At 32.8% G+C, this 14281-nt stretch overlaps 1 protein-coding gene across 13 annotated transcripts in view; it reads left to right on the top strand.

Moving 5' to 3' along the window:
• Window positions 1-1528: 1528 nt before the first annotated feature.
• The window catches only part of LOC133797783 (uncharacterized), a 39474-nt gene continuing 26721 nt past the window's right edge, over window positions 1529-14281 (top strand). The window contains exons 1-5 of one of the 13 annotated variants that reach the window (XR_009875694.1): window positions 1950-2171; window positions 2490-2585; window positions 8783-8860; window positions 8952-9196; window positions 9308-9986. The gene's annotated coding sequence lies outside the window, so the exon portion shown is untranslated. The other 12 variants (XR_009875693.1, XR_009875692.1, XM_062235828.1 and 9 more) reach the window with 12 other exon arrangements.

The raw sequence follows: 14281 nt of genomic DNA, 5'->3' as shown, positions 1-14281 counted from the left end.
GCAAAGAATTCTGTCTTTCACGAAAGAAGCAAGCACATCGACGCACGTTAACATTATATACGAGAATGCATTGGAAGAAAAGAAGTGAGGTTGGAGTATGTGAAGTCTCAAGATCAAGCGGCTGACATCTTCACTAAGCCACTCAAGGGAGAATCGTTCGCCAAGTTACGAAGCATTCTTGGAGTCACAAATCAAGTTTAAGGGGGGGGGGGGGGGTGTTGAAATATTAAACTTGATTTATTATGGTTAGTTTCTAAATTGTTCACGAATTTAAAGTTTCTAGAGTTTTCATGTATTTACTATAGTTTCTAGTATCTTTGAATATTTATTAGAGTTTCTAGAATGTTAATGTATTTACTAGAGGTTGTAGAGTCTTTAGTATTATAGAACTCTCATTTCTTAGTTAGTAGATGAGAATTTTCTAGAATAATCTACTGGCTAATAATTTAATTGCGTTTCTAGAAAGGTCCATAGAGTCCTATAAATAGATATGTAGTCCCACCATTTTGCATTAAGCTAAAAACACAAGTTGAGTTCTATAAAAAAACATCTTCCATCATAGTATTATCTCACATATTAACCTTAGTTTTCAACAAAGTCTCCAAATTCTCTCAATTCATCTTAATTTTCAACATTGAGTGTTAAATAATGAGTTTGCGTGTCATAATTAAAATAATGAGTTTTCAACATTATGACTAATTAATTCAAATATACATTACTTGATTAACCCCAATAATATTTTTTTTTGCTATTAACTAATTGTATTTGCTTATTATATATGTGGATGTGGAATAATTTACATGGTTTAATTTGTTTACAGACATTGCTTTTAATTTGCTGGAGCGTTGCCCAAGATTGGCTTTTGCATCAAACCGTAGGGGCCGATGCCCTCTTTTCGAATTGGCCTGTACATCATCTGCATTTCCTAGTGGAAGTCAGCTCACATTTTGGCAACACTGGATATATAACTGTTACTCATATCAACTCCCTCTTAAATAGCTCTTAACTATCCATCATACATTTTTTTAGCCATGTCCTTCAGGAGGTGAAAAAGTTGGGTGTTTCCTACAAGAAGTTAGTGAAACCAATGAAATTCAAAGAAAGATAATGCGACTTTTGCTATATGAGTATATTTACTGTATATGGAATAAATTTTACGTTGTCTTGGTTAGTTGATAAGGTAACATGTTTTGTCAAAAAATATGAAAAAAATAATGGTCACACATGTAATTAAATTTTTGGTTGTCTTATTTAGAGTACTTATTATTATAGCTTATGTTAATTAGATATTCCTTTAAAATATAAAGAACAATACTAAAAAAAATTACATATTATTACAATGTCTTATCTATATTTATAAATAATAGTAATTCTTCAAACTTTTTTTTTATATATAATATCTCTCTTCTCTCTTTATTTGGTATTGTATTGATGGGTTAAAGTACGCAGTTGGGAGTGCTCTAAGAGCAAATATAAATTATAAAATATAGCTGTTTTGTTAATAAAGTAATTAATTATGGTTCTTTTACTATATATCTGTATACGCATACCAAAACATGAGCAGCTCTCCCAGCAAAGAAAAAAACATCTACAACATGAGCAAGCCAACCATAACAACTATTCTTTTTCTATTGATGTTCGAGATGATATCCAAACAAACAAGAGAAATATGGGTACGTATAGATATAACTATTTCTGTAATAATCTTATACATATTAATTAATTCTTATTTGTTTGGTTTAATTTTATATATAATTCTTCTCAGTTGTACAATTGCATCTGCCCCAATGTATTTTGCTTAGGTACAAATCTACTTTTTCAAATAATCATTCATATATATAATTAGGCTGCATTAGTGCAGTATTCAATTTACTTGCAACATAATTTTACTGATTTCTTCCAATTATAATACACTACAAGCAAGAACACAGACTCTAGATGGAAAAAGTCGTCGCTAGAGGTTATTTCAGACACGCGACACATTTGCCCTCTTGTTTCGGGCGAAACCAAATTCATTTCCTTCTCTATCTCTCACATTTTTATCTCTCTCCCTTTACTTTCAGACCCAAACCCTAAATGCAGAAATCCCAAACGGAGAGACTCCACCAAATCGGAAACCATCTTCAGCTCCCACTCCCATTTCTCCCTCCCTCAGTTAGCACAAGCACAAGGTATATTCTCCCTTCCTCATCTATTGTTTTTAATTTTTTTTCTTATTTACTTCTTCTTCTTCAGTCATTTTTTTTTTCGACTCTTCCCATTTCGTTCTGTACAAATATATTCAGGTATATATATATATATTTAGTTAACTTAATTTATTTATAAATGTTTTTTTTTTCTTTTGTGACCGACGGCTCTCTCGGTTCTCTCTATTTTGCATATAAATATATATATATATATATATGCATATATGTATGTTTGGAGTGGTGAGCTTTGGGTTAATTTTGTTCTTTTTTTTTTCTCACTGCCTCTCTCTTTCTCTCGCTCAGAGTAGCTCCGGTCTCTGTCCTTCTCTCAATTTCCTTCGGATTGTAAGAGTACTAAACCCACGACCAGACGCGTGTTTGTGATCTCCTAATTATCAGGTTTGGTTGCTTTGCGCTTTTTTGTGTGGTTTATGCAGTGTTTTAATTTATGGAATGATATATGTTAGTATTAATAATATAATCTTATGCATGTATGATGATAATGATTTACTAATTTGGATTTGAATTTCTTATTGAAAATAGAGACTCAAGGTTCAATTATGATCACTGAAGGAATATATATATTGGAAGGTCTAAATAATGTTTGATTTGCAAGTTCAATAAGTCTGTTTGTTTTGTTCTTTTCGTATTTAAACAATGATCAATAAGATATGTTCTTATGTGTATCTATGTATATATTGGCTTATAATTCTTGCATTGAGCATAAATGTATTTATACAAAGAAGGTTCTTACTTTGATTCTTGCATTGAGCACGAGTGTGTTCTTTTCTGTAGTGAGTTCTTGTTTTAATTGTTTTTATGCAGTTATTTCTTTCTTGGAAGTCTATGTTGTTACTCATCAATTAAAATGTTTTTCTGTCATGACAAATCATTAAAACTAGCTCTATGTTGGCAACTTTGGCTTGAAAGGAATATTCAAAATTTTCATGGCGTCAAAAGAGAATTGATGCACCTGTTTTGGGGTAGCTTTATGGATCTTTAAATCCAACCGTTTTTCTTTTTCTGATTTACTAAGAGACTGGAATCCTTGGATGTAGTCATTGTAGTTTCACTGTTCTTTTTGTAACCAAAGATGATCTCTTATCATCTATTATAAATATTACATATTTAGTGAGTTCTTATGTTTCAGCAATTTAGTTCATAGAGACAGGCACATCCCAGGTTTCCTTGCCTTTTGTGTTCTTTCTCTTTTTGCTATTCTAATTGTCAATTATATATGTTTATTGTACTGTTGTTCACATAAAAGCCAAAACTTACATGCCAAATAACTATATATTATTCATTTTTTAGTTTTCTCTTTCATAAATATTTTATGAAACTTGTTCTGTTCTAGGATTTTATTGAATTTATTTTTGGATGTTCTGTTCTATTTATGTGTACTTTGTTGAAACTTAGTCCGACAATAGTAAATTGACTGCATTGAGTGCATTTATTGGATTTTGACCAACCTATCATGCTAGTGGTGATATAGTATAATCTTTACTTGACAAGAGCCAATAAATTAGTGTTGTTATATGCTATAAGCTGCTATAAGTCCTTTCATGTTCTTATACGCTTACACTACATGTTTTATTGATTATATCATATTCATATGTATTATTGGATTCCATTGATATATACAAATTTTTATTAGTGATTTTAAGGTGTTTGCTTTTTTATTTATTCTGTGTTTGAAATTCAAGTCATGTTTTAAGGAAAGCTTGTTTGAATGCCTTGGTTCCGTTTATATGTTTACATTTTTTTATTGCATATATTGATAGTATTTATTCAGGAAAAAAAAAGGCAGAATATTTTATATGTATTTAATTAATTAATAATTTATACATAGGTCAAATTTTATAAGCTTCCCAATGCTTGAAGCAGCCATGCACTGAACTCAAAAGCTTTCCAAGCAAAATGTCAATAATAATACTACACAATGGCCAAATATTCTCAAACTGTCCCCCAAATTAAAGGCAACTCAAGTTGTTGATTCTAATAATTAAAATAAAACAATAATTAATGTCTCAGAATTGAAATATTTCAAGATTTCGGCTCATAATTAAATTAGACCATACTGAATTTGAACCCATTATTATTGTTATTAAACATTTATTTAGTTATGCGTTCAATTAATAAGACTCATAAATAGCTGGCGAACTTGTACTATATATACAGAACAGAGTAGTATTCATTTTATCTCTTTTTTTTTTTTGGTTTTTTGTTCTTGTTTTTATTTTTTTTATTTTAAAAAAGCAGCCTTTGTTCTTTTAACATTAAACTACTTTCTCTTATTTTGATCATATGCCAGGCCAGCTATACGCTCCACCTCTCATAAATGCCAGTAAATAATGAAAATTAAAGTGATAAGTAGTATAATAGATTATTAGTATATATATATATATGCATGCTAGCTGCTAGTAGTTAGAATTTAAAATTGACCATTAGTGCTAAGTACATATATGCTAATATTTTCAACTTGTTTAAAAGCTTATTATAATGATTTGGACATGACATAATTAATATTTATATATAATTATGAAATGTGCTAATTAGTTTTAATTGCATTAATAATAACCCATACAATTCAATAGACCATGGCCTTGCAATAATTATTAAAATAAATATAATAAAACAAATAATTAAATCAAATAAAAGTAATCGCTAAATAATATTTAAAATTAAATTGATTATTAATTACTCACTTAATTTATTAATTAATAAAATTTAATCTAATAAGTTATTGATAATTTATTTGTAAAATATCATAATTCATTGAAAAAATAATAACATCATAATACAATATTTAATTTGTTTGTTTTTCTTTGGTAATAGATAATTATTACCAAAGACGATATAGATTGTTTTTATCACATAGTGATAAATTATTTTATTATTTGTACTCACGAAAAAGCCTTAGCCCCGTTCGGAGAGGGTGAGTTCTTTACCCTTATAGAAATGGAGTGAGAAGATGGATTAGGATACACACACTGTTGTTCTGTAAAGCTAGATGAATAAGTATTTTTTTTCTTACATTGTGCAGTGTCCCATAAAATGTTGATCGACATGACCTGGATTAATAATCCAAATAAATTTATGATGAGTATGTTGCTAGAGCGTTTGCATTTGTTGAGAGAGCTCAACAATTTGTGAATACAAGGGGATTGTGTCCTTGTAACAAATGTCTTAATATCGAGTTACAGACGATTGGTGTGCTCGAAAGTCATTTTTTTTAGAATGGTTTTCTACGAAGTTATACAAATTGGTACTGGCATTGAGAGGAGGAAATAATACCGACGAATAGAGTGGTCCACCAATATCATGAGAACGAGATGATGGATGTTCTTAATGATATAGAACAACCTAACAATTATGAAGAAGATGAGATACCACCAGCATTAGAATGCAGAGATACTAGCCAATACTATAATGACTTATTTGCTGAGATGGAGTCTCCGTTATTCCGAGGGTGTGAAAAATACACATCTTTGAATTCCGTAGTTAAGTTGATGCATTTCAAAGTATTGGGGAAAATTCCTAACAAATTTTTTGATGGAATCTTGGAGTTGTTAGAAGATGCATTCCCATCTCCAAATAAGATACCGAAGTCACATTATGCGGCGAAGAGGTTGATGAGAAAATTGGGTTTGGGTAACGAGTTAATCCATGTTTGTAAGCATGATTGTGCATTGTTGTGGAAGGAAAATGCAGGAAAGTCTAAATGTCCAATTTGTGGGGAGGATCGTTGGGTGGATAAAATTACCAAGGGGAAAGAAGTGCCCCAAAAAGTTATGCGTTATTTTCCATTGACCCCTCGGTTGATGCGAAAATATGCTTCAAGGCACATTTCTCAACATATGAGATGACATCATGAGCGACGTGTTAAAGAAGATGATGTCATGCGTCATCCCGCCAATGGGAAAGCATGGAAGGACTTTGACCGTAGTAATCCAGTGTTTGCAATGGAACCCAGTAATGTGCGCCTTGGATTGGCTGTTGATAGATTCAATCCTTTTGGAAATATGAGTTTGTCTTATAACATGTGGTCTATTGTGTTAACGACTTACAACTTGCCACCGTGGTTATGCATGAAAGAGACTAACTTTATGTTGACTTTATTAATTCCTGGTCGGCATTCACCTATAAAAGATTTTGATGTTTTCTTAAGGTCATTGTTCGATGAGGTAAAGGAATTATGGGTGAAAGGTGTTCAGACTCGGGATGTTGTTGATGGTAGCTTTTTCAAGCTTCGAGCAGCTTTATTGTGGACTATAAATGATTTTCCAGCAATGAGTAGTCTTTCTAGATGGAGTGGTCAATGTTACACTGCTTGTCCTACTTGCAATGTATCAACACCATCCGTTCATTTGCAAAATAAGGTTGCATTTTACGGTCACATGCATTTTTTACCAATGAGACACCAGATTAGAAAAAAGAAGTTATATGGTTCAGTTGAGAATAGACCACCTCTAGAGGAATTTAGCACTGAAGCTATTTTACACAAATGAATTTTATGCCTGAATCTCTTTCTGGTAGGCATGTTAGCTACGGTGGACAAAAAAGGAAACATACGAAAGAGCCATATATGAAGTTGCAACACAACCTAGACGTCATGCATGTTGAGAAAAATGTATGCGACAGCTTAGTTGGCACAAAAGGTGGGTTGAAAAATAAGACCAAAGATACAATTAGCGCTAGAGTAGACTTGGAGAAGATGAAGATAAGACCAGAATTGCATCTGAGAATGGTAAATGGTCGAATAGAAAAGTCGGCTGCGAAATACACATTTATTCCTGAAAATCAGCACAAGTTTTGTCAATTTTTGAAATCAGTCAAATTTCCATATGGGTTTGCATCTAATCTAATGAAGAATGTGATTGAAAATGACAATAAGATCACTGGGTTGAAATCTCACGATTATCATGTCATTTTGCAACGTCTTTTTCTAATTGGTGTTCATTCATTCCTAGAAAAACCTATTGCCAAGACCATTATTGACTTGTGCACTTTCTTCAAGATTATTTGTGCTAAAACTCTTATTGTTTCTGATTTGGAAAAAGTGAAAACATCAATTGTTGAAATTCTTTGCAGACTATAAATCATTTTTCTGCCAGCGGTTTTTGATGTTATGGTTCATCTAATGATACATTTGCCTCAAGAAGCAATAGATGGAGGTCCAGTACACATGAGGTGGATGTAACCCTTTGAGAGATACATGAAAAAGTTGAAACATTATGTGCGTAATAAAGCTCGTCTTGAGGGGTCCATAGCTGAGGGTTATGTGGTCGATGAAGCATTAACATTATGTTCTATGTACTTCAAAGGGGTGGGAACAAGGTTCAATCGTCCAGATAGAAATGTTGATGCAATTCCATCACCAAAGAAGTTGTATGTGTTTCAATCTCAATGTCATCTGATCGGTAAGAAGACATTAAAAAAACTTTGGACGATAAACTTAAAAAAACTGCTAAGCGGTACATTCTCAACAACTGCATTGAGATTCTCCCATATATTCACTAAGTACTTTGATCACACTTCCAATATATTTATCTACTCTTCCATTTATTCTTTCAAATTTTTTAAGTCTTCCATATTTTATCTGTGTAGAGAGCACAAGCATGTCCTTTTATCTAGTGGTGTTGAAAACCTAGATCAACTACAGAAAAAGGAGTTCCCCACGTGGTTTCATAATAAGCTTTACAATCTTTGACAAGCGGGATCTGCAGAAGCTTCTGAAGAGTTATCCTCCTTAGCAAGCGGCTCCTCTAATCTTGTTTCTTCATACCCTGGTTGTATTGTCAATGGAGTTTGATTTTTGTGTTATGATAGAGATAAAATTTGAAAACTCAAAACAGTGATGTCTTAGTACCTGGAGTAGACAACACAAATTTATACGGGCAATTAGAAGAGGTTATAGTGATGTCATACTTTGCTGGTTGTTCTGTTGTATTATTTAAGTGTAAATGGTTTGATACAGATCCTACCAACAGCAGGATGAAGCATGAAAATAATATAACTAGTATATTTACTAAGTTCGAGTGGTACAAAGATGACAAGTTCATCTTGGCAACTCGGGCAAAACAAATTTTCTATTTTGATGATTTGAAAAATGACCAGGACTAGAAAATTGTCGAAGAAGTACATCATAGAGTGTGGGACATCCCAGCAGCAACTGATGAACATTTGGAGCCCATTGAAATAGATGTTATGCAGGACACAATATCTTCTGATTTCCAATTGTTTGTCAATCTTGGTCTGTTGCCAGAAATCAATTTTTGCCGTAAAGATCAACCGCCATATATTGTCAATGTAGATACCCACATTGATCAAGGGGAAATGGTCGTTGAAGAGGAAAAGGAAATGGTCAACAAAGAGGAAGAAGAAATGATAGACTTAGAAGAAGATAATGTAGAAGAAAATGAAAATGATAGTGATAATGAATATTATAGTGATGACTAAGTTGTAATTTTTGCATTCAAAGATTGTTTGCACTTATTATTTATGGATTTTTATATTATTTATGTTTATTTGTCAACATTTTATTATGTGCACACATATATCTTTATATTTAAATTTATTAGATATGTCTTCTGCAGTAATGCGACATTACGGAGGTGATGGGGGGACAGATCCTCCTCAAGATCCAACACATATAAAGGCTGACTGTAAAAGAGGTAATTTATGCACTATCCATTGTTTTTATTCATAAGTTAACCTTATAACTATTGATGTATAATTTAATATTATGCACTTGTAAAACAATAGTGCCTGCAATAAAAAAGCACGACATCAACAGAGGGATATCAACCCGAGAGGCTAGGGCTGCCTTAGGTAGACTATTACCCCTTGAGTGGGATGTTCGAGGAAAGACGTACAAGGAAATTAGTGAATATTCCCACCATTTGTCTCGGGAGATCGACCTTCTCATTCGACAATATGTCGATCCCAACTACAATCAATGGGATAAAGTACCAAAGGAAGTTAGGGATCGAATACTTCCTCATCTACGGGTAATTTATTTCTTACTTTTTGTATTGTGTTGAATTTAATATTAAATTTGAGCAATTAACTTAATTTAGGATGATTTATTCGATATTGGTCTCACTCGCTATGGGGCATAGCACCGAAGTGGCATTCAATGATCTTGCCCTGATCGTTACTCAGAATGGAAGAATAATTTATCTACTCACATATAGAAGCATGGTCGGAGACACGCTCCTAATGGTTTGGTATAAAAAAAATGGAAGAAGGCGCTTGATTATTTTGATCAGCCTGAAGCGAATGTAATTTTTTTTTTTAATTTAGTTTTGTTAATATAACATATATATAATTAATACAATGTCCTTTTGTAGAGGCGTTCTGAGATAAACGCTGCGAATCGAGCAAAACAAAATAGCTTCCAAGGATCGTAGTCTACACCAGCTCTTCGTTATAAGAAGATTTTTATTTTATTTTTGTTAAATTTTAAAAAAATTCATATATTTTTATTAACTTTTTTAATTTCTTTTTTGAATTTTAGCGCGATATGCAAACTGACCATCTCTCAGTCATCCTAGAAACTTGGATGGATACCAAATATAAAGAAGGGAGAGGTTGAGTCAGTCAAGTAGCACGTGATAACTATGTAAGTAATTGGACATATTTTCTTACTTTGCTTGTAAATGTGTAATAATTATCTTAAAAATTCAATAATACAGGAAAAGTTGATGGAGGCACGTCACACTCAATAGACACAATCTTCTACGACCACCTCCAGTGTGAGTACTAACACAATAGAAGAGGACAATATTACCCTTGTTGAGACGGTCTTTGGACGTTGTCGGAGCCATCAGACAGGACTTGGTCGCAGGATTCGCTCGAGGGCGGAACGTGAAGAGACTGACACACTTCAACCACCGTTACCGCCCCTACTGCACGAGATGTGGGATGAGATGATCGCCATCTCATCCCACATCTCTTGTGCAGTAGGGGCGGTAACGGTGGTTGAAGTGTGTCAGTCACTTCACGTTCTGCCCTCGAGCGAATCCTGCGACCAAGTCCTGTCTGATGGCCCCGGTGGCGTTCAAAGACTGTTTCAACAAGGGTAATGTCGTCCTCCTCTATTGTGGCAGTACTCACACTGGAGGTGGTCGTAGAAGATTGTGTATGTTGAGTGTGACGTACCTCCATCAAATTTTCCTATATTCTTGAATTTTTAATATAACTAATACACATTTACAAGCAAAGTAAGAAAATATGTACAATTACTTACATAGTTATCACGCGCTACTTGACTGACCCAACCTCTCCCTTCTTTATATTTGGTATCCATCCAAGTTCCTGGGATGCCTGAGAGATGGTCAGTTTGTATTTCGCGCTAAAATACAAAAAAGAAATTGAAAAAGTTAATAAAAACATATGAAATTTTTTAAAATTGAACAAAAAAAAATATTCTTATAACGAAGAGCTGGCGTAGACTACGATCCTTGGAAGTTATTTTGTTTTGCTCGATTCGCAGCGTTAATCTCAGAACGCCTCTGCAAAATGACATTGTGTTAATTATATATATGTTATATTAACAAAACTAAATTAAAAAGAAATTTTACATTCACTTCAGGCTGATCAAAATAATCAAGCGCCTTTTTCCATTTTTCTTCTACCAAACCATCAGGAGCGTGTCTCCGACCATGCTCTTTATGTGAGTAGATAAATTATTCTTCCATTCTGAGTAACGATCAGCGCAAGATCGTTGAATGCCACTTCGATCCTATGCCCCATAGCGAGTGAGACCAATATCGAATAAATCATCCTAAATTAAGTTAATTACTCAAATTTAATATTAAATTCAACACAATACAAAAAGTAAGAAATAAATTACCCGTAGACGATGAAGTATTCGATCCCTAACTTCCTTTGGTACTTTATCCCATCGATCGTAGTTGGGATCGACATATTGTCGAATGAGAATGTTGATCTCTCGAGACAAATGGTGGGAATATTCACCAATTTCCTTGTACGTCTTTCCTCGAACATCCCACTCAAGGGGTAATAGTCTACCTAAGGCAGCCCTAGCCTCTCGGGTTGATATCCCTTTGTTGATGTCGTGCCTTTTTATTGCAGGCACTATTATTTTACAAGTGCATAATATTAAATTATACATCAATAGTTATAAGGTTAACTTATGAATAAAAACAATGGATAGTGCATGAATTACCTCTTTTACAGTCAGCCTTTATATGTGTTGGATCTCGAGGAGGATCTGTCCCCCCATCACCTCCGTAATGTCGCATTACTACAGAAGACATATCTAATAAATATAAAGATATATGTGTGCATATAATAAAATGTTGATAAATAATATAAAAATCCATAAATAATAAGTGCAAACAATCTTTGAATGCAAAAATTACAACTTAATCATCACTATAATATTCATTATCTTCTTCTAAGTCTATCATTTATTCTTCCTCTTTGTTGACCATTTCCTTTTCCTCTTCAAAGACCATTTCCTCTTGATCAATGTGGATATCTACATTGACAATATACGGCGGTTGATCTTTACGGCAAAAATTGATTTCTGACAATGGACCAAGATCGATAAACAATTGGAAATCAGATGATATTGTGTCATGCATAACATCTATTTCAATGGGCTCCAACTGTTCATCAGCTGCTGCTGGGATGTCCCACACTCTATGATGTACTTCTTCGACAATTTTCTAGTCCTGGTCATTTTTCAAATCATCAAGATAGAAAATTTGTTTTGCCCGAGTTGTCAAGATGAACTTGTCATCTTTGTACCACTCGAACTTAGTAAATATACTGGTTATATTATTTTCATGCTTCATCCTGCTGTTGGTAAGATCTGTATCAAACCATTTACACTTAAATAATACAACAGAACAACCAGCAAAGTATGACATCACTATAACCTCTTCTAATTGCCCGTAGAAATTTTTGTTGTCTACTCCAGGTACTAAGACACCACTGTTTTGAGTTTTCAAATTTTATCTCTATCATAACACAAAAATCAAACTCCATTGACAATACAACCAGGGTATGAAGAAACAAGATTAGAGGAGCCGCTTGCTAAGGAGAATAACTCTTTAGAAGCTTCTGCAGATCCCGCTTGTCGAAGATTGTAAAGCTTATTATAAAACCACGTGGGGAACTCCTTTTTCTGTAGTTGATCTAGGTTTTCAACACCACTAGATAAAAGGACTTGCTTGTGCTCTCTACACAGATAAAATATGGAAGACTTAAAAAATTTGAAAGAGTAGATAAATATATTGCAAGTTTGATCAAAGTACTTAGTGAATATATGGGAGAATCTCAATGCAGTTGTTGAGAATGTACCGCTTAGCAGTTTTTTTAAGTTCATCGTCCAAAGTTTTTTTAATGTCTTCTTACCGATCAGACGACCTTGAGATTGAAACACATACAACTTCTTTGGTGATGGAATTGCATCAACATTTCTATCTGGACGATTGAACCTTGTTCCCACCCCTTTGAAGTACATAGAACATAATGTTAATGCTTCAACGACCACATAACCCTCAGCTATGGACCCCTCAAGACGAGCTTTATTACGCACATAATGTTTCAACTTTTTCATGTATCTCTCAAAGGGATACATCCATCTCATGTGTATTGAACCTCCATCTATTGCTTCTTGAGGCAAATGTATCATTAGATGAACCATAACATCAAAAACCGCTGACAGAAAAATGATTTATAGTCTGCAAAGAATTTCAATAATTGATATTTTCACTTTTTCCAAATCAGAAACAATCAGAGTTTTAGCACAATTAATGATTGATTAGTTTTCATTTTTAAAAAAAACAAACAAAATTTAAATTCAATTTCAATTCTTAGTTATAAAAAATAAATAAAAAAAAAACAATTTTATTTTTCTTGTATTTGTCTTTTTTCTAATTTATTCTCTTACTAGACTCAGTGATTGAGATTCTTAAGTAATAATATTGTTGATTAACTTCTTTTATTGAGAATAAAATTAGGGTCTTTTCCTTGATGTTTTGGGGCTGAAATTATAACTTATTGATAATGGGTATCGTAAGTACAAATAATGTGAAAAATTATATTCAAATTTAATAGAATCAATCATATATTTTTATTTGTTTAAAAAAAAAATTGAAAACTAGTTACATTTTTTTAAAAATTCATTCCCACTAACTAAAGACTAAGTAGAATCATTAGTGAAGATGCACTCACTTACAAAACAAAAAAATTAAGAAAATTAGACGTGAGAAGAAATGATTAGTAAAGATGCCCAATAGAGTAGAAATTCCAAGCTTGTTTGTTCATTTCTACACAAGTATAAGTTGTTATTTAGTATTCTAAATGGAACAATATAGAGACCGAATTACCTTTTGATCCCTAAACTATATTTTCCACAAGACTATTATGGTCTCACATGACCCCACTAAGTAGAACCCAAAAAAATAAAATAAGACCATTCAAACTTATTAATTACAATATTCAAGTCTGCTTTCACCCACTCCATCACTATAATAAGCTTTTAATTTATATTGATTGTACAACTTTTACATGTTTTCTAATGACTTACAATGAAACCACAATGTTTTGTTTTATGAGTACCATTTCATTGCTGCCGCATAGTTAGTAAAATCATATTGATTAAGTGGTAAAAAAAATAATAATTGTGGGCCGAGAGCTAGTTTTGGTAAAACTCGACAAGTTCGATTAGTATTATTAAAAGTAGTAAAAATCTTGGAATATATTGCAAAGCCTAGAAGCTCAATGCATGGAGTCCACTCTTTTTCGTGATTGTGAGCTATTGGTATTAGGGTTCAAGTGGGTCATGCTGGTTTTTTCTTAAATAAATTGTAAAATCTAAGAAAAAATGACAGATTCAATAGCTAGTAAACAATATAAAAGACCAATTTAAGTTGCATGAAATTTCTTTCTGGTTTTTTCAGCAACAAATGCCTTGACTTGGAGGATCCCACAAATTTGTCAATCTTTATCTACCTTAAACCTTGACTGCATTGAAATTGAGTATTAATTTTTGAGTAACAAGCATCACTCTTCATCGTGTCCATAAAAAAAATTATGGTTTCAAATATGATGAAATT

The sequence above is a fragment of the Humulus lupulus genome, chromosome 8 (assembly GCF_963169125.1).
Source record: "Humulus lupulus chromosome 8, drHumLupu1.1, whole genome shotgun sequence".
In the NCBI taxonomy this organism is placed as follows: domain Eukaryota; kingdom Viridiplantae; phylum Streptophyta; class Magnoliopsida; order Rosales; family Cannabaceae; genus Humulus; species Humulus lupulus.
This window is presented reverse-complemented; position numbering and strand designations above follow the sequence as displayed.